Consider the following 22733-nt stretch of genomic DNA (forward strand, 5'->3'; position numbering starts at 1 on the left):
AAAGAGAGAGTATTTCTTGGTCTTGAATGAAATATTATGGCTTCGTCCGCGTTAGAAACAGCACAGAAGGTATTTTTGTACGAACAATATTCTACTAAATATGCATAATATCATAAATATGCGAATATTTGTGAGGAAAATCTATCAAAATCTACTGGACGGATTGTTATGAAATTTGGTACACGGCGGGTAATATGTAACATATTTCCTTTATATCTCCGTTATAGAGCACTTTGAATCAAACTCTGCCTGTCAATACAAGTAGCAGCATTATATAATGCTGTTATAGAATCCACTGTTATGGTAAGGTCTTTGTTGAATATTCTCTCTATTTGTTTAACTATTACGCGATTCAGTGGATAATAGGGTTTTAGAGATGCTATGGTTTCTGTAAGTATGGAAAATGTAATCGACATGTAGGCCATATCGTCAACACCCGACGTTTTCCTATCTAGATTTGTGTCAATATTAATTCCAAGTTTCTGATTATTCCTCGTGATGAGCCCGCCGCGGTGCGTGTGTGTTTTATTGTGCTTGTCTACTTATTTTTCGTAGAATAAAGTGATTATAAAATTACTGGAGTGGACTGAGAAAACAAATAATTTACAAAAGGCGGCGGCGCGCATGTTTAAAGTTACGTTACGTTAAATGTCACGTTAAAAACAAAATTGTTGGTGCAACCTACTACTACTACTAAATGTGTTTGTGTAATATTTTGCGGATAACAAGCTCATCGGATCAATCAGCGGATCTTCAGAAAAGTAACCTAATAAGTATTACAATTCGTAACCTGGAGACAACTAAACCAGATAATTAAACATTCTGAAGACCGCGCGTAATAAACAAGAAATGGTGGAAAGTGGATTCTGACTTCAGAAGCCTTAACGGCTGAAGAAAAACTAGACTCTCTAAACTCTGAAATACGTCTAACGATCAAATGAGAGAAAGTTATTGAAAGATTCCGAAATATGAAGAGGAAAGATTAAAATATAAAAAAATAACTGAATAACAAACTAAAAGTTAGGATCCAGGAAAAGTGGGATTTGACCAAAACATGGCAGTTCACTATTGCCCAACTAATACAGTTTCCGACACGTGGTTTGTATGAGAGCTTTTATTTACCGCAACGAATCACCAGCAGTGTTTGCCGGATCCATAGTTTGGCGAAGTATTTACTGATATATAGCCGCCAATAGGCGGCATTCGTATCACGTAGACTGCTGCACTTGCCCACGTGCCCGCGATGGTGCCAACATCAACGAATGTACGTCATATATCGTAACGGATAGAAAGGTCATATTGGACGAAACACATACATTATTAGTTCAAAAACGGTTTCCATTGAAAGACGAGAGTAAAATATCGTAATCATTACTTATATAATAAAAGGCAATGTAGGTTTGTTTGTTACCTATTCTCTCGAATTTACATATATGGTAGTTTAAGAGCACGGAAGAGAACATAGGATACCATTCATTCCGGAAAAATAACTGTTCCCGTGGGAAATTCACGCGGATCGAGCCACGGGCAAAATCGAATCAACTTAAAAGTCATCCCGAAATTTCTAATTTTCAGCTAGTAATAAATTTAAGCATGAATTCGTTTTTGCTCAGAGAAATAATATAATAGAATAATGCATGATAAACTTACGGACTTAACACTTTGTTGATAGTTGAAGTAGATGCTTACCTGTAAAATAAATTTAATAATTAATTATTAAATTTAATAATTAATAAATAATTCCACACCAAAAATTACATCAATGACTTTTTTTAAACATACGCGATAGGGTTAGATGACAAACAAGGTCAGAAAATTGTAAAAATCAAAATCAAATCATTTATTCAGAAATTAGGCCTTCACAGGCATTTTTTCACATTGTATTCTTAAATTAAATGATATTTACCAAAGCTACAAACTACAAGCATCAAACAATATGTGTGCTCTTAGATAAAAACATACTATAGAAAATTGAAAAAATTGTAAAAATGAACTCGAACATCATGAAAAACTTTAAATTTTTTAACTACTTATATAGAGAAGTCGCCATCATAAACGCAAATAAGGCAGCTGTCGAACAAACAGCGTTTTCGCTAAGTGATTGCTCATTGTGACGTTAGAGCATCATTCAGTACGGAGCGTTTGGACGAGTCCAAAAATGTGCAATTTTTTTTGTCATATCTTTGAAAGCATTGTCATTATCACAGTATTTTGCGTTTCTATTAATATATGGGTGTTCGAACGGTTACCAAAATAAAAATCAAGTCATCTACACTATTTAACATTTATAGATATTATAGAAGTGTGGATTTACGTCTTAGGATTTTATCAATGAAAACACGAATATATATATATATATATATATATATAAACACGTTGAAGTACAAACTGTGTAATTCACAGGAAAACTACGGTATCTAAATGTATACAAAGGATAAAATGTGCCACCAGAGAGACAAACAACAAAATATGAATGCAATAAATACCACCTTATCCCTTACTTTACGAGCAGTAACTACGGTTCAACATCTGTCAACGTTGACGCAAAGTAAGTTAACTTAAAGGTAAGCTCTATGAAATTGTACAAGTGAAGTGCAAGGTAAAAAGAGAAACGCTTTCGGGTTATAGAATGTACCTTCTGGAATAGTGAAAACAAAATGAAAATTCAAGTGCCATTTCTCGAAGTTAAACACTACTTGTGTAGACACCTGATTACTAAAAACTTGACAGTGTTGTAGTGAGAAGGTTTTTTTTTTATTGAAAAATTAAAAAAGCGACGACGTTAGCCAAATTTTTAATGAAATTAACAATCAATTATTTTCCCTGTATTCACCAATACTAATCCAAATGTAGGCAAAAAACAATGAAACACAAAATTACAAAAATAGAAAAATTACTCAATTACAACTTAACAACGAAAAATTATTTTCTTGTCACTAAGTAAGTTTGCTTATCAAAGAGGACGAAGGGGAAACGATCACATCCGCTACATCCGCTGGTGGCGACCATAAACATAGGATTAAGTGTGTAGACGTGTGAGGTCTATGTGCTCAGAGCCTAACATTGCTAATCTGCGGGTAGGAGGAAATCCCCACTCCGGCCGTGTTTTTGTCGCTGGTAAAATTGTTTATGGTTGACAGATTGTGTCTTACGTTCCCTACGCGCTGTTTACTTTTGATCTCAATTTTTGAGGTAATTTAGTTTTCATCGCTTTTAGGTTACTAATATTACTTGTTTTCAATAACTGACACAAAATTAATTGTTAAGATTAATTACACAAAATCATATAAAAATAAGTATAAATTGGAGCTCTACATATTCTAACGTGGGCGTCGTACGAGGTGACTACGGGATAAAAAGAGAGACATCTGATAGTCTAACAAACGTAGAAAAGAAAGTAGAGAAGTGAACCCTTGGCATAGACTTAAAATGTTCAAATGAGAGAGAGAGAGAGAGAGGTTATCTGTTATAACATCGCGTCTTAAATTCAAATCTACGAACAGCTATTACATACTCGTAGACGGAAATATTCAGTAACAGGTGGTATTTCCCTCACCTGGAACACGGGATTTCAAAAATAATACTCTATTTTTAATCAGTAAACAGCGAATCTGTTCTATTGCTTCAAGCAAGCTATCAATGAAAGTGGTTGGAATAAATACTAGTATATATATAAGAGTTCCGAACGCGCACTGAATGCTAGTTCAAGTTTTATTTTCTGTGCATTTTATAGAATATATATGCATTTGATACTTTTGTCGTATTAAATTTAAAATGCATTTGTTGCGTGATTGTATACTATTTCTGACCGATTTGATAAAATTTAGTACAAATATAGCTCCAGGCGCAATGACTTTGTTTCTATTTTTGTTAAAATTCAACTCCTAGGACCTGGGGGCAATGGGGGATGAAAGTTTGTATGAAAAACACACTATGAATTTTTTGCTATGGGCAGAGGAGCGAACAACAGGAAAACGCTTAGATTAGAGAGAGAGTGAGAGAGAAATTAATCATTGTTTAGTGAAATTTATCTTTGTGGTAGACAAAATATAGTCTCGTATACTCTGTGTAACAAGAATCGTTCCGCAAACTTTACACAAGAAGAAATTCTTCCCAGTAATTAATCTTCGACAAATTACTTCGTGCCACGCTGCGTAGCTTCAGTTTAGAAATAGCCATGTTATTTATAGAATAACGAGACGAAATTCCATATGATAGTTTACGACAGCGATCTCCAAAACGGAAACCACCTTTTCGTACAGTCACCATCATATAAACCTAACCAAATTCAATGCGAACCTACGCTATTACCGCGACAAAGATATAAGAAGAGTTACTAATATGCTTGGACCTAATATATAATTTATGTATTTTTTGATATATTTTACTTACCAAAATATATATTAAGATGACTCCAAGTATATTACGACTTTTTAGTGTAAAGCCTTATCATTAGATAAATAAATAGTTTGTGATATATATTCATTTAATACAGTTCCCATTCTACGTCATGAAAATATGACTTAAACAATGAATCATTTTACACTCAATACCATAGTTGGTCTATAGGATATTCTGTTAATTATCAATGCCTGTCTTCGATATATTCGAATTAATACCACTATCAAAGCGTTTCAGAATTGGCTCTCTGTAATTACCATTACCAAGTGCTGGAAATGTAATTATGGTGTTATAGATACTAAAGCCAACTGAATAAAAATTGACGGGAGACTATCCTCCCGGACAACTCTTCAACATCCAGGATTCTAAACCCAGTAGAAACAATAGCCTACCGGGATATTACTATTGTATATTTTCAACAATTTTCAAACATTATTTGGTCCCCTATTGAATGTATTAAAGATTAAAACTATGAACTGGCGCCGAGAACGAAACAAGAGTATAAAATGGAAATCTGAAAAAAATAACATGACAAAAAAAAGATTTTTAATTAAGAAAATTAATTTAGATACTTTTATCTCACTAGTTCTATATGAGCAATTGATTATCAGAAATTGAAACATGATAGAAGGGTGAGATTTTTATCGATATTAAAGTCGACATCAACCCATCTCTAATTTTTCCATAACAAAGACCATGGCCGGACTGACATCAGCCATTGTTTAAACCAGACATTTAATTTAAATATCCCGCTCGGTTCAGACGGATTTTTTTTTTCATCCGAATCTGTCTGCATACATTTGGATGTGTTTAGGGAGGACTGCATTGACACTAATAAATATAAATGAAAATTGCTAAAAATATCTTTTGGAGGATACTTATCCTCCAAAAGATATTTTAATATGAAAAAGAGGCAAAGTTATATCCTCAGAGACAATGCTCGATATTTTCCCAGTTTATTCTCAAAAAGTGGCAATCCAAAAAATGGGTAATAAATTGGGAAATACTCAGCGTGTACATAAATATCTCTGGCTTGGACTAATCGAAATGAACTTATTAAAATCGTTATCATTTCAGTCGCAATGAGTTCACGGCTCGACATAGGCCTCCCCCAACGAGATACAAGACCAGTTGGACGCGGCCTGCATCCAGCCTTATAGCGTTCGGTGCAAGTAATATTTAATAATATTTCGCAAATGTAACCGTATAAAAAAAATGTAGAATCAGATTTCAAAGAACTGAAAATGCTGCATTTCAAAAAATCGTCCTCAATTTCAATTCAACACAGACTCGAGTCGAGTCGATTTATAAAAACGGCGCGAAATATTTTGCTAAATTGAGGTAAACGAGGTTAAGGCGAAACATGAAGAATTACAATGAAATCACGCAACGCTGCAGTAATCGTGTGTACATTCAATGTCATACATTACTTCTGGTCATTAATCAAAGTATTTGGGAAACCTATTAATACATATAATGTAAGGAAAACATTGATTCATGAAGCTATATATATACCCAAGCATTTAGCTTGGGTTACTTACAGTAAAACATTTAATAATTTAATATGTTTTACTGTAAGTAACCCAAGATATGATATAACATTATGATTACATAGTTATTATAACAAAAGTTGAACTATGAATGCGATAAATTCAAATAGATAGTGTGATATCTGAGGAAGGTGTATAATTATATAGTATAGTATATATATATATATATATATATATATATATATATATATATATCCGAGCCGTTAGTATAAGTACTAATTTTTATTTACCCAAAGTATAAATGAGTCTTATCGAAGCTGTCACATCACTACTCGTGACAGAATAAAAACAGGTTATGTCCAACATTAATACAGAATAAAAGACGCAGTCCTTATGACCAAAATACCTTGGAAATAAGGTTTGAAACGCTCCGTTTTACGTCTAATATAACCGGCGATACGCACCATTGTTTGAGCCATACGACTCATATTTTGACAAAGAGAACACGTGCGTTTATTTTCTTTCATGAAATATGTACATGTAACGGTTGCATTAATTACCACAGGCGGTTAAACTGTATTAATAACGAACCAGTTTTTTAAATATTCATAATTTTAAGGACTAGCATGGTTCTCAACTTCTTGATAGTTAACAGTTATTAACCTACATAAATTTATGAGCTCATACTTCAGAATTGCTTTGCTAAATCGCGTGCGATGGGGACACGTGTACACAGGAACAAACGTAATGTATGTATATGGCATATAGAGTGAATCGATACTTTTGAAAAAAATGTCAAGAAAATGTCATACAATTCATGCGATTTCGGTCGCAAGGTCAAATAATAGGGCCATCCCAACAAATACATATTGTTTAAATCTACTCAATTATAAGTCTGAAATAACGCGAGACAATAAAAACTTAGCCAATAAATATTGAATGACACGTCCGATATCGAAGAAACATGAGAGGGGTCAAACCCTTAACAAGCGTACTTGATATGTTAAAAAAATCCAACAGTCATAAAGGCTATTCAGTACCAAAACTTGCGTGATAAAACGCAAGAGGACAAGGCCCTGTCACAGGCAGCCGTCCCATATCACACTTGGCATATTGTGATTTAAATTGTGCAGACCTACAGTGAATTTAGAACGAAGTTTTAGGGTTAAGATGGAATGCATTATGTATCAGGTGCGCTGGGAATAAATTTCGGGTTGAGTGGTTTATTTGGCCCATATACTTCACGTAAACTTACTTTAAGTAAATTTCTAGGAGGAAATTAGAAATTTTGGGTATGCATTATGTTAATTACAGCCAGTTTTGTGAAGAAATTTCAACAATTTAGAAAAAAAAAGTTTTTTATTTTTTCTAAATTGTTCTAACAAGACAGACATCTTTTAATGTTTTTATTTCGGTTTTTATATCGAATAAATGATTTGATTTTTGAATTCCCGCGTTTCATCTATTGTCTTCCATTTATTTTAATGATTAGATTAGCATAGTTTTTTACATTCTTAGAAAATCACAAATCAATTGAACAAATCGATCTTTAAATCAATTTCGAAGTGAACTTCTATTACGTAAGAATTGGGCGCCACAAAAGAGAAAAATGTTTGAACGAATATTACTTAATATCGAACAAAGGTAACCGCTAATCGAAAGAAACATATTTTTTCAAAGGCGACTGAACGAATTATATAAATGTCGAGGGCAGGAAAATCTATTTTCTTGGCGTGCCCATTCAACCCAAATAATAATATAAGATTATCATTTCCTATTGAAGATGGACTGCGAAAGGCGATTTTTCCTGTCGTAAGTAAATGTTCGAATTGATTTATGAAAATTTTTTCGAACCTCTTCCATCTCCAGCTGAAAGATTTGTTTACAATATTTGATGTATGTAAGAATATGAATCTTGATCGAATATTAAAAATACGGTATATTTCATACTATGATCCACATTGTATCATCAACAGTCATTTAAACGTCCCCACTGCTGGGGCACTGGCTTTCCTTTCGGATGGACAAGGTTGGAGATGAATGAACGTTATAATATCACTACATAGTATAAAACAAAGTCGCGTCCCGCTGTCTGTCCCTATGTATGCTTAGAATTTAAACAGAATTTATTATTCAATATTTAAAGCACCTACTGAGAGCTTTACTTTAACTGTAAAAATCCTTGTCGATAGAAAACCTAAAACTGATGCGCTTGTTGACAACTTTCTAATGTCAAAAAAATAAATAAATACAAAAATGAGTTTGTGTTATGTAGTCACAATTTAGACCTTTGAAACTAAGCGACGAATTTTGATGCGATACTCACCATGGCTCTCGGTCATGGCTAAGAATACTCCCTTACAAACAAAACATGTTAAATTGATTCAGCCGTCCATTTTGGGAGCAGACAGATACACAGACACTTCAAACGTTTAGCACCCATTTCATGTATTGTTAAAAATGTTTATATATTAGGACCATAGGATCTACACTCCATTTTTTTAACATGTAAACACATGTTAAAAAAAACGGAGTCTAAATTAAACGGTATCGTCAATGTTTTCCTCATGTTCTTTAAACAAAAATTGAAATAAACTGCGCAGTAGCGCCCTCTAGGGAGCGTGAACTCTCCTAACTTCCCAGCACTATCTCACATCTTAACATAAACATGAGACCGTCTTAAAATCTCTCTATGTGATAATCGTGACGCATTGCGATAAAGTTTGGGTCATTCTTTCATGTCGTGTGTTAAAGAATAAAATAGGATTCTGAAGTTTTAGCTTTAACTTTTCTACCCGTATTGACGTTTACGGGAAAAGGCGTCGGTGAAGTTTGTTACGCTTCCTCTTCACCTACGCTTTGGAAGTCGGATGGAGACTTGGTTTTAAGTAAATTAAGAAATATATATATAATTCTAAATTGAATTTTAATTAATTCATTCACCTTTAATCGTAATATCGCGTATATAATATTTGATATCAGAAATTGTCGTGCCCCAGAGGAAGCGAAAAATTAAAATCACGTATGAAAATCATCAAATTAGAGACATCGTCCAGTTGTTAGGGCATTCGACAAGCGCTATCTGGTGTGAGAGACAAGGACTTCCTTCTATATGCTGTGAGAGACAAGGAAACACTATCTTACTTTAGTTCCTAACAAAGTTTAATTCCATGTCGATACTACGCATTCGCAAAGACACAGAGTCAGTATGAAAGTAATTAGCGTCAGCGAAATGAACAGAAGACACGATCAACAGTCCATAAAATAGATCAATTAAGATCCAATCTTTGTTTAACTGTAGAATTTCGATAAACAATTTAAAACTTTTGTCTCGAACGGAAGACGGTGAAATGTGGGCGCGTAAACTTTCCAACTAACGTTCAATTTATTTTAACTAACTGAAATAGCCCCGTTTCCGTTGCTCATTTAAACGGGGGGTTAAGGGCATTCATGACTTGCGTTTATTTATAGAGTAACGACTAACTCCGGCGCAGTGACGAGTTTATGATTAAACACAGCTGCAGTGAATCCTCTTGCATGTGGCGCCATGAAGCCCGAGATCCGCTTGATAAAAAAAAATTGGTTGTTATTTTACGGCCGGCCGCCTGCATGAAGTAAGGGCTACAATTTTCTCTCCAAAAACTGCATTTTATCATCAGTTCATAAATCTGAGTTGTTTTCAAATTTTTACTATATCAATTATGAATTACAAATACAAGATAATTTTTTCCCTTCGAGTCACGAGATAATAAAGACTACAATCGCAGTCCGATCGGGCCATGCCAGAACTGAGTAGTTAAACAAATAATAGCCTATTTTTTTTAATACCTTGGACAACGCCATTGATTCATGGAAATATGATGTCACTCTTAGTTGAGTTAAGTGATAAATAAAACAAAAAGCGACAAAGACAGTCAATAGGGGCATTTTACACAAAACTCAAGAGTAAACGGCGCCACTACCTTCGATAAATAAACTACGAAAGAGAGATCATAACCATGTAATCACAGATTCAAAACGAGCCGTTGCCGGTGCACATGTCAATGTCAATTGTCATGGAAGACCTGTCATTGTCAAAGTCAAAATACGCGATCATCATATTCTTATGCTGCTCTAGTCTGGCGTCATAACATCGCAATCCTCATTTATCTAGAATATTCCGCGCATACACTTTTGGGAATATTCTGTAACACGCACGGCAATATTTTTTAAGCGAACAAGGGCTGAACGGCCCATCTTAAAATGCATTAGTGACGTAATGCCCTGACACGGCTCCTCTCAGATTACGAGCTGAAGAAAAAAAAACTCAGCTTAAAGGTGCCGATCCATTAGCACCGATTTAAAAAATGCTATGAGCCGAAAGCGCTGAAGGACAATTTCCAAATCATTCCAGAATGAAAATATTGTATTCACAATTAGGCAGTCCTTTTAAGACTTAGTTGCTATTACTATAGAAGACCATTACTATTTTTCTGTTATCTTCCATGGAAGCGCGCTGGCGACGGCTGGTACTAAAATGCTTGTTATAGTGAATGTTAGAAATAACATAGCATTTATCTCAAAATAATGCGCCGTGAATAAATGAACGATGTCTTGAGAACACACTTAGTATACCCTGGAACCTGTACTGCAGATAAAAATAGTTTTATCTGAATCTCATAGCAAGGCCGTCATAATTATTAGCTTCAAAACCGGTCCATCAGGTGAGCCGCCATTTTGCTGCTAGGTAGTATAAAAAACCTAATATGAGCTAAATGGTTTATTCCACCATAGGCGCTAGGGGATGAAGGTAGAATTTTAGTCTCCTATTTTTTACCTCGATCTCAATTACTCAGTTGTATAGATTACTAGATGATGCCCGGGGCTTCGTTCCCGTGGGAATTTGAGATGATATATAGCCTATAACAATTTTGAATAATGTACCTTTCTAGGCGAAAGAATTAAACGCCTCAAACATACAAACTCACAAACGCCTAACTCTTTATAATAATAGTATAGATAATGAAAAAATTCCCTTTGTTCATCTGGGTGAATAAACGCGGTATATGCCTTGTCGTCGGACGCATTGGATGTGTGCCTTAAATCGTCGGAGGTTCGATCGAAAAATAATCCTATAAAAGTTGAATGGCCCGTCGATTTATTTAGTCTGGGCGCTGAAAGCGTACGATTTAATTTATCCTGTTATCAATAACTTGCTTCTTTTATAGTTGCTCTAATATTCATAAGTAAGAATCAGTATTTCAGCAGTTGCCCAGACGATATTATGTCATGACATTTCTAGTATAATAAAATGGCTGTCCCTCCAAAAAACATTAGTATTAAAGCCTATTTTGTGTCCCACTGCTGGGCAACAAATGCCCTCCCCTTCTGCTCCATAACCGTCGACCCAATGCAGTTTCCTGCCATTCTGGAAGCGCTGGAAGCCGTCAAAGAGAGAACAATTAATGACGAGCGTCGACGCTTATAATTTAAGTTTTCAGACATGTTTCCCAGAATAATTTCGATAAATACATTGCACATCTCTAAAAATCGATGAAAGTAAGTTTGAGTCTCATCTTTCTTAATGCAATTTAGCGCTTATAACACATTTCGTGACTACACATAATCCTATTAAGGTTCCTCTTATATATTTATGATAATACGGTCCCAGGACCTGCGGGAAACTCTTTAATCCCTTGTATCCTAACCTTACATGATTCAGGGTTATGAGTGGGGAAATTCCACGGAAGGGTAGTTTCGGGGAGCATTTGTGTATCATTGTATGGTGATTTATATTGTGGATTCCTGTTGTAACGCGCTTTTGACGGCATAACGAGTCTTGATCGAATTTTTATTCGTTACATTTAGTCAAAGTCATGCACGTCACGTCTGCCGCATGCATCCGGAGAGATGGACATACAGATTAACCTCATGGATTCCAACTGACGGATACAGGAAAAGAGGAAGGCCTAGGACGAGATGGTGGGACGATATGAAAAAGTTCGACTAGGAATGTCACGAGAACACAAAGGATAGGATTGCGTGGAAGAAGTTAGGGGAGGCTTTTGCCCAGCAATGGGACTCAAACAGCTAATATAAAAATAAAAAACATTTAGTCTTAAAAATAGAAATCAAATGTAATAAATAATTGATTTTAGCACTAACATAACACGTAACCCATAGAGCACCTCAGTCCACACTGTCGCCAAACTCGGACTCATGCCGAATGCGTGGACATTGTGTACATAGTACGAATGCTTTTATTTAACGCAATGAAAAACCAGTAATGTATACCGAATGTGCCAAAGTTTGACGGACTGTTCGACGACAGTATGGGGCCGGCAATAGTACCTCGGCTGTACAGCTAATGAAAATTACATAGTTATAGTACCTAATAATTAAACATAACGTTACACTGCATGGACCTTGATGCGAAGGTAATAGCTGCTTAATTTCAATGATTTTGGAAAGGCTGATGTTCTGTTGACTGTATGTATTGTGGCGCAGTGGTAAAGTGATTGCCCCTAAACCGAAAGGTCCCGGGTTCGATCCCCGGTCTGGTCATGATGGAAAATGATCTTTTTCTGATTGGCCCGGGTTTTAGATGTTTATCTATATATGTATAGATACGTTATAAAATATAGTATCGTTGAGTTAGTATTGAACAATCGTTTGATTATCAAAAATACACGTGAGGTCCAACAGAAATATAAACTTCAGAATTGTGACAAGCGTGTAATGATCAAAAAGTTAAGCCAAAAAGAGGTTCATATATTTCAAAGCACTATATAATTTCTTGAGCGACACACGATAGCGCGTTCTAAAACTAGATATCGCCATCTAGTGACAAAAATATTCAATTTTAAAATTGGCAATTATACAAGTATCCCATAACACAAGTCTAGAACTTACTTTGGGGCTAGCTCAATCTGTGTAATTTGTCCTAATAAATTTATTTATTTATTAACAATGTATATTTGCTAACCAAGTGTTAAAATGATATTAAAGTAATCACAAGTAGTGCTTGTCTTTTACAGGTATTACGAATATGCGGCGCCTGCTGTAGTATGATATTCATAGTCATTTACATTTATAGTTATCGTACTATAATTATCATAATATATCTATATGTTATACTCGTCAGAGATGTATATATTTGTATGAAAGGTTTTAGTACCTATATTTATATTTATTGTAATAAATATATAAATATTCTTGAATTAATTTGTTTACACATAAGTATAGGTATCAGGTGTATGGCCGCAGAAATTGGTATAAAAAAACTGAACTCAAACCACAGGGATCCAATTTTCCGGGTCAGTCACCCCAAGACCACCAATCTAAGTAACAATATTTTGTTTTGTTCATATTGATACAGCGTGTTTCATAAGATCAACCATCGAGAGGTCAAAACACCGCAGTTTTCGTTACATTAACACTGTACAGATGCGTGCATAATGTCAATTTTATACCACTATTTTTTGTGTAAATACCTACTTCGACAAAAATGTCACAAGTATACTTGAAATCATTGAAATTAACAAAGTATAGTATTATATTCTTCATTCAATTTATGATGATATACATCACTTATTGACGTCAAAAAAAATACTTAAACTAAGTCTACTGCCGGCTTCCAAAGCGCAGGCGAAGAAGAAGCGGCGCAACAAATAAATAAATTAGGACAAATCACAGATTGAGCTAGCCCTAAAGTAAGTTCGTTATTAAAATGTTTATTCGTTATTAGTAAAAATAATATATATTCCATATTATTTTATGAAAGATTTTTAGCTTTTGCGGGACGATAGCATGCTCATTTATGTTTACATAGCCATAAATGGTAAAACGTGTGATTTTACGCAAGAAGTTAGTAAATCCTATTTCAAGCTAAACAACAGAACTGATAAATAAGGCGGAAAAACATTATTAATAAATAATGAAGTCTATAAGTTTCCACGGAATGTACCTACCTAATTAACTTTTCATGTTGTGTGAATGTTTATTTAATGTAATTCAATGAACCTTTTCGGGAAACCAGCTTAGCAAATGTATGTGCAGTGGGGCTATGAAGGAAATCCTATCATACTAAAAGCTACAGTGTTTCAAGAATGAATCGGAGTAAATGTATCATCGAAACTTGTTCTGGCGTATGTAATTTGCGCTGTTTCATTTAAAAAGTCATGAAGTTTCTAGAATTAAACTTTACTAACAACGATACAACGTTGTATTGGCCAGCCCTATAGGGCTGTCTATAAAACATTCTGATGGCGATACCAAAGACGCCAAAGCGTAGATGAAATTTACCTGACCCGGTACCACATTGATCATCATGCATCAAACCAAAAAGGCATTAAAATATACCATAACAAAACCAGGCATAATAACCTTATAAAACGGAGCTCATAACAAAAAATAACATTTTTGTCGAGGACTGTACACAGTGTGACTCAACCCGATTACACATGGGGATGGTACGCAGGTAGATTAAAAAAAAACAGGTAGGTAGGTACCGTGCGAGCGAGATAGTTAAACAGCAGTCTCGCTCGCTATCATCAAATTAAGCCATATCACGAAATGAGAAAAAACTTTAAAATGTTCTTTTAGATATTTCTTTTTCATTGTTTTATTAGGCTCGTGTCTCGATGACTGCCAGTTTTTTTTATTTGGGGTGAGAAATTTGGTTACCTAGGTATGTAAATATAGGTATGCATTCTTAATACGTACATATAGGTAGGATCTATGATCTTGCTCGAGTGAGCACCAAAAATATTTTATTCACGCTGTGAAATTTCCACATAAATATGTATTTCTAAGAAACTTTTTAATTTTAGTCAGTTTTTCCCAGTTATGTTGTTAGAAATAATAAAAAATCTCTTCTGTGGGTATATATACGTATATGTATGTACTTAGTAGGTAGTTAGAAAAACAATTACATATTGAGATCAAAGTACAAGTCCAAACAATTTTTTATGATCAAATTTCACAACAAATGTAATAAATGATCAACAGCTCGCAACCGCTTATACCTATTCGAATCTCAAACAAAACTGTCAAAATAAACCTTACGGCAAACACCATAGGATTCAAAATGTAATGAGTCACCGTTCTTTCCATAAACACCACATTTCCGTACTAAAGATACAGAGTTCATTGAACCCAACCTGAGCAACCCGACTTAGCCCCTGTGTTATTGTGTCATACTTACGAGAGTACTGACCGTTTTCAATACTATATATGTATATGACAGATATGCGTAACTAATATGTTACTGTTAAATCTATTTCGGAAAACTACGCGTCTCTTTTGTTAATATAATAAATGGCTACGCTATACGCGAGCTGAATAACAGGGTTACCATAAACCATAAACTACCTAGTAACCGATACGACTCATCATCATCATATCGAGTGTGTTATTGCTAATACTTGTTTCAGCTTTTATTTAAGTCATCTGAAAGCATCTGATGTGACTTTTACAACTCCTTACCGCCATCTAGTGGCAGGTAGTCGCATACACTCTAGGGGACTAAACTGTCAACCAATGTGCAGGTTTTCTCACGTTTTCTTTCACCGGAAACAAGATGTGGACGATGAAAAATACTATATATACGAGTATATATGAAAGATTGGTATACAAACTCATATGGGCACGAGTAGGATACGAACCTGAGACCTTTCGATCCACAGGTCTTAACCATTACACTACCACGCTTCAAAATTCGGGTCATTTAGATGAAAATGTTTTGTATGTTCGCGATCGCATGTCGAAATACAGGAAAAATATGGGGCACGGACAGGATGGTCAAATTAAAAAGAGTTTCCCGTAGACCGGTGTAACGATTCTTATCCATTAAATCATTCATTTTACTGAACGTTCATTCACAATCGTCATACACGTCAAGTCTGTCATTCAAGTCAGTCTCGAGATTGAACATATTAGTGACAGTTCATTCGGTCATCCAAGAACAGTTTGGTGCCAGGTGATTTTTGTAAATTTAATTGTGTGGATGCTTATAAATAATAATTTGCTGTCTCGATAGTAGTTTTATTTCATTGCTCATATCAATACATGAGTTCGTATCACTGAAATGCGTGGCAACCCTAAATACAAATACCTATATCAAATCAAATAACGTATACAGATTTCAGGTCGTAGTGCGAGTTTTGGTTAGTTAAACATTCACAGATTTCCAACAGACTTTCCTATGTACCCGGCAGCGGGCGTTGTTTTAATCCACTACGACCTCAGAAACATTTCGGATTGCACAGTGATCATGTTGCTATATTATCCGAGATGTTATTTTTGAAATGAATGTTTTTGCCGAGTCATGTGTCTCAAAAATAGCACTCGAGGTCATCTTGATAAATTGGATGTTTCCTTTTATGTCTGAGATACTTTCCGATACTAAAGGATTTTGTAAAGGTCTTTTTACTATGAAATAATGTTTTTTTTTTACGTTTTTCGTGCGGTTCTTTTGCTAATTCACGTGGTGTTTGTGTGTGAATAATATTGGTACAAAATATCTATTGTATTTTATGATATGATAATTAATTATATGGTATTTAGAAGTCATATGGTATTTAGATAGCTTCTTTTGTTGCAGTGTCAGTGGTCTTATTTCATCTATGAACGATTTGACTGCGCAGAAAATCATAAGTTGTGTACTGAAACTTAATCTATTATAAACTTTGATACCGATAAAATAAAGTAGTTTTTTCTCTGTGGATTAAGGAATGGTGATTCCTTTGTCACAGACAAAAAATAAACAAGTGACAGTAAACCTTTCCAAGAAACACGTAATCTCAGATTTCGTGGCGAGAAAATATTTGATTTTATTTTATATTACCAGGAATTTTCCGATGCCTTGGCGGTACCGACAGCAGAATATCGAGTTACTCAACTTTGACCCTTATGAAGTGGCAATAGAGGCTGTCATTTATTCTAAACAGTTATTTGATATACGCACAGCGCGCAAAATATAACCTTTTTTGGTCAGATTTTTCTCTTTATTTGGTAAGGACGAAAGTGACTTGATAAATAATAAAGGGAAATACAACTGAAATACACACGTTATAACGATAGTATAGTCTTAAGGTATAAAATAAATAACTATTTCGAAACGTCAGCCTTTAGTACCACGACATCAGATAAATTATAGTACAATTCTGAAAAGTACGATATATCTCGCTTAACACACGATTTTAATATGGAAACTTCACGTACCGGCACGCACAGTCGCTCACAAATAAAGGACTATTTATAATGCGTATAAAAAACGCGGCGGCGACTCGCCACGTCCGTACCTCCGGTTAGATAACGTGAATTATTATCATTATATTCACGTTCCAACACTTAAAACTCTGTTTAACATATTAACCCTGTCCAACATAAAAATGAATGAGTCCTGTAACTGTGTTTTAAAAATATTTCTAATGAGGGCGCCACTAGATATAAAAAAATGTTATAGGTCCTTTTGTCCACTGGGCTAGAAGAGTTACGATATATGTAAGGTTCTCTATCTATGAACATAAAAATATAAGCCATAATGTAAATAATAGCACACTGTATTATAATAGTAATAACTGCAGCATAATGATTTTTGATCATAACGTTCTTAGGCGTAACTATTTAAAGCATTAATTAGCCTAGCCTAAATGTTAATTATGCCACAAAAAGCGGGATTATTTCGTCAAACACGGGACATAATAGAAAAAAAAAACGAAATATTTAAAATAATACACATAGTTAAACATTTCTTAATTACACATTAAAGCTAAATTTTATTGAAAATGTTGTAATTTTTTTTCCTGTTTGCGACTACAAATCTAAAAAAGCGGCATATAGCCTTTTTGTCCATTGCCTGTAAGAGATAATAATTATTATGAAATTGAATTATTTTATAAAAGAATTAGTTACTATAACGTCGAGACTTTAAAAAAAAAGGTACATTTCATACGTTAAGGAATATAAGAACGAATTTCTGGTGCACAATCCAACCTTAAATCCGAAGTGCTAAACAGACCAACCCCGTCCAACATAAAAAGCGATAATAGCGCGTCTTTACAGCCGTGATAAAACATAGCCCTCTCTAAATTGAGACATTTTATTATTAGAAATACGCTATTGACAGTCGTAAAACAACGTCGATCTCTTACTTATTATTTCTGTTTACGATTTAATAGCACAATGCTCATTTTTATGTATCAAACACAATTATTCCAGATAAAAATGTTACAGGCTGCGTTGCATCAGTCAACTTTGACGTTAAGTTTAACATGCGAAAACAAACGCAAAGAACGCCATTTTATCTAAGCGACGCGCAGGTTAAAGTTAACGTTAAGTAGACTGGTGTAACACACTCATAAATAAGGAAAGAATGTGCAATGTGTCATAAGACGCTTCCGTTTTCCGCGTTGAATCCAATGTCATTGTCACTGTCATTCTTTGTTGCAGTCATAGTGGTGAATGCGACGAATTATAAAACGGCTAATTCTCGTGAACGCGTAAATTGCGGCGCGCTAATTTGGCTAGAGCTACGTGTCACTGAGTCACGTCACGTTTTTTCATCTGTGACGAAGTTTTTCCTGTCGCTCCGCGTACGGCCGTGACATTTGGATGTCTGACCGATTGTACGACCTTCGCGGCTTGCTCGCGGTCATCAACACCGCGCGTGAGCTGGTACATTACCTTACCCAGCGTTTTCACTAGCCGAATATATCTCCTATCCCCCTCTCTCATACGTCAAAAGACAAAGAATACCTCACGACGCCAGTAAAAAATTGTTAGAAACAAAAACTAAAGAAGTCGTTACAGTGGATGATATAAGTCGGTTGGTTACTTTAAATAATGGTCGTTAGGATGACGAAATGGAATTCGAGCCACAGGAAACGTGTGGTATCTATGTTAAGATCAATTATAATGTAAAACGAACCAATTTGTACCGAAGCAAACAATACATATTTTTTTTACAAAAGCATGAGTTCACACACCACAAAAACATTTCTACTTGTGCAGCATTTTTGTGTATGTGAACTTTCGTAATAGGTATGTCTTAAACATAATTTTTTATACAGGTCTAGATTTGGCAAATTATAACTCTCATTGCATTATTAATATTAAGGTCAATTACTAAAGTATGAAGGTTACTGTCATTTGACCTTTGTATGTGCAATTTATGTTTTCCAAAGAGTTAACTTTATAAACATCTCTTTCATTTGCGTGTCAAGTAAATGTGTGCTATGTGTAAAACTTGAAAAAATGTTTCATGTTTCTTCTGCGCCATGTATTTAATCATAAAGGATATTACTGCTCCAGCATTTTACTACTTCATACTAAAGTAGTACTGAATTGAAAATAAAACATTTCTGATACTCAATGTATGTGCCAAGAATGGAATCCTATTCTGGAAAATAAACATCAAAAACCAACACAAGCGAGATCAGACGCATCCTGTCTAGTCAGATATTGATTTCGCTAGCGGACATCCGCTCATACAGTTGTACCAAACCAATCAATCTGTCAGAATATATAATTTACGATGCCTGATAGACGACATGCATCAAGTTTTCAGAAAAATAAATTTAATCATATATGTCGTATTGAAATGACCTTACAAATAATATGTATGAAGCAAGCTAATCTAAAAGATTCGGATGGATCGTCATTGGTGCAATTTGGTATAGGTCTCTTCATGTCAGAAGTCACGTAGCCAATCCGATAAAAGGTTAAGACTGAAAATACTAAAACATGTGGTTCAGAATAGATATTATTCAAGCAATTTAGTATATCTACCTAGAATTGTGGACAATGGTGTTGAATTTAATTCTAATTCAACTAGTTATGGTGGTAACATGAACTTCATAATACGTGATACAGTTTGAATAATCGAAGAATTCATAGCTTTTACAGCTAATACCATGTCACAGATTACTAAGAAAGGCTGCAAACCCTCTACGGAAGTATTTTCAAGGAAATATGCCTTGTTCTACGCTGCAATACTTGCAAGGTTACAAGTGAAGGTAGTCCGCATGGTTAGGAAATATTTCTCATTGCTAAGCTCTGTTTCAACTCTATCGCTATTCACAGTGAGTGGGTCGAGCTTAATTTATTTACTAATGACACGATAAATAAATGAGTATTCGATGCGGTGGGTCCACCAAAACAATGGAACGTGAAGTCAACGATCTCCAAAATTCAGATAATCTACTACTTTGCCTCTCGATATGACATGTAACAGACGTGACTTGCAAGTCATTATATTTCTTCTGAAAGGAACACTTTTGTAAATAATACAAATGGTTTCACACGTCATGTTCGCGTTAATATCGCTCCAAATAAAAACGGAATCTTGGCAACTGTAGCAAATTTTGTATCATGAAAAATATCTGATAATAAAACTGCCGTTTTGATGAGATGTTGATGCGATATATCTAAAATTCATTTTCATTTTAGTATTGTACCGAGAGCACCGACTGTAAAAATTTTATTGGCATCAGCGGCACTAGAAGCGGGCGAAATTCCGAATTCAGTCATGGTGTTATTCGCATCACAAACGCTGTATTGCAAACGGTCAACATACTCAGAGGCCAGCGAAACATTCAACAAAGAGCGGCAATGACTAATTTTACTCACAACTTATGAGTCAACCTAACATTACTAAATCGGTCCAAACGTGGCATAGGCCTGAGAACCGACTTGCGTGGCGATACGCTTCTTGAACAAAGAAAAAAGGGGATGTAACGACACGGGCGATGACTATACTAGTCTCTGAGAATTTGTCTGTCCACTATAAATTGACTCACCCTCCCTCGCAAATGCCGCTCTCTTATACAGATAGGTGAAGCCCCCAAAGGTGAGTTCCGAGGTCTTAGTTTACTGGTGGTTGTTATATAACAAAATCAAAAGGGGAAGGTGCGTTGAAAAAGAGCATTGGTGACTGATTACTACGATTCCCATGTCTGTTTAGCGATTACTTAGCAATTACTTGATGTCGTAACAGTTTTTTCAATGTCAATAAACGAGAAAATTGGTTCTAGCACGGTTGTTACAATGTAACATTTTAATGACTCGAAATGTGTTACCAAGATAATAAAAACAGACCGTCGTCGTCCAGAAGTTATGACATCAGACAATTAAGATAAATACCAGTCTCATAATTTCGTACATTTATTACCAAATTCAATTACTTTTGATATGAAATAAATCAGCTGTATTAAGGTTTAGTGCTTGAAAAACTACAAGAATTTTAGTTCATAAGAACTGTAATTTAGTCCTGAAACATTTAAGCTCTATTTTCTGAAATAACTTGGTTTCGGTAGCAATGGTATAATAAATCGGTCATTATAGTCGAACTCATGAATACTAAAATAGGCTAATACCAACCGATACTGGGTAAATTAGTGTTCAAACAATAATAATAGAGTAAAGTTGCCATAAAAATGGTTAACACTCGTTTGCAATTGCATTGATTAATGAAACTTGTTTTTAGTTTCAAAGTTACGTCCTAAAATACGTAACCATGGCAACGGTTGACTTTTACTCGGAAACGGTTTAAATTACCCGCACCCTAATGTACTGGGTAATTGAATGATTGTCCTTAATTGCAGTACTCCAGACCTTTTAATAAAAGGCTGGAGATGTGGTTTAACGGCTACACACTGTCCCCTGTAATTTATGTAGGAAATGCTATTTCATTGTTTGCCACAAAAATATTGCAAGTGAGTTTGTCCTTTTTAAATGACCTGAAATTAGAATAATTCACAAGTCATATTTCTATCAAAAATAAGTTAAAACGAATAATTTAAATACTAAAGTAAGAATGTATGTATGAGCGCCACAGGAATTACCAAATAACACATTTCATGGACAGATTTCATTGAAATGTGGTAGGTACACGGGTTAATAATATGACCACGTTACCTGTTCCTTAAAAAAGTTAAGCACACTTCAAGCTAAAGTATCTTTTGTCTCGTTCTGTCAGTGGCAAATAGTGTAAAGTGCGAAAGTGACAAAACCAACAAATATGTCTCCAAAACATATCTAGAATAGGTTGTCCATACATTATCACTACATCAGTTTTTGTTTATGTTTCATGTAACCTACAAATTCGACTTGATTATGCTTCTATCTAACCGTGTGTTTTGATTTATAGGCAATATTGATATCTAAAAACAGTATTATAAATATGTAAACATTGATAAGCATGTCATTAATTAATATACATTGTGATAAAACCACTTGTGTTGACCTCACTTATGTTAACAATGTTGAGTACGGTTAGTTCTTAAAAAAAAACACACACAATTTACAGGAATTGTGACGACCTCCGTGGCCTAATGGTCATCACGCCGGACTGCTACACTCGAGGTCCCGGGTTCGATCCCCGGTCAGGGCAACATGGAAAATGATCTTTTTCAGATTGACCTGGGTCTTTGATGTTATCTATATTATGTATACATCATACAATATTCAATATCAAATCATACAATATCCAATATCAAATCATAGAATATACAATATCAAATCGTTGAGTTAGTATCTCATAACACAAGTTTCGAACTTACTTTGGGGCTAGCTCAATCTTTGTGATTTTATAAAAATAAAAAAATAATTTCCAATCAGAAAAAGATCATTTTCCACCATTACCCGACCGGGGATCGAACCCGGGACCTCTCGGTTCAGTGGCAAGAACCTTACCACTGCGCCACCGAGGTCGTCGATTGTTACTATATATTAATTTATTTACACTGGAAGAAATTTATATAGAAATAAGTAGTAAACTTGTACTATTTCTTTTCATAGTCATATAAACCTCATGGCTGAGAGTCGTGGTCATTACATGGATCGAAACACAAACAACTTTCT

At 34.8% G+C, this 22733-nt stretch overlaps 1 protein-coding gene across 29 annotated transcripts in view; it reads right to left on the reverse strand.

Moving 5' to 3' along the window:
* brat (brain tumor) overlaps positions 1 to 22733 on the reverse strand; it is a 357328-nt gene that overhangs the window by 103870 nt on the left and 230725 nt on the right. For 4 of the 29 annotated variants that reach the window (XM_053760347.2, XM_053760354.2, XM_053760344.1 and 1 more), the window contains exon 4: positions 1651 to 1689. The exons of the other annotated variants lie outside the window; for them this stretch is intronic. The gene's annotated coding sequence lies outside the window, so the exon portion shown is untranslated. The remainder of the gene's footprint in view (positions 1 to 1650; positions 1690 to 22733) is intronic. 29 annotated transcript variants of the gene reach the window in all.

The sequence above is a fragment of the Plodia interpunctella genome, chromosome 20, assembly GCF_027563975.2.
Source record: "Plodia interpunctella isolate USDA-ARS_2022_Savannah chromosome 20, ilPloInte3.2, whole genome shotgun sequence".
Lineage (NCBI taxonomy): Eukaryota > Metazoa > Arthropoda > Insecta > Lepidoptera > Pyralidae > Plodia > Plodia interpunctella.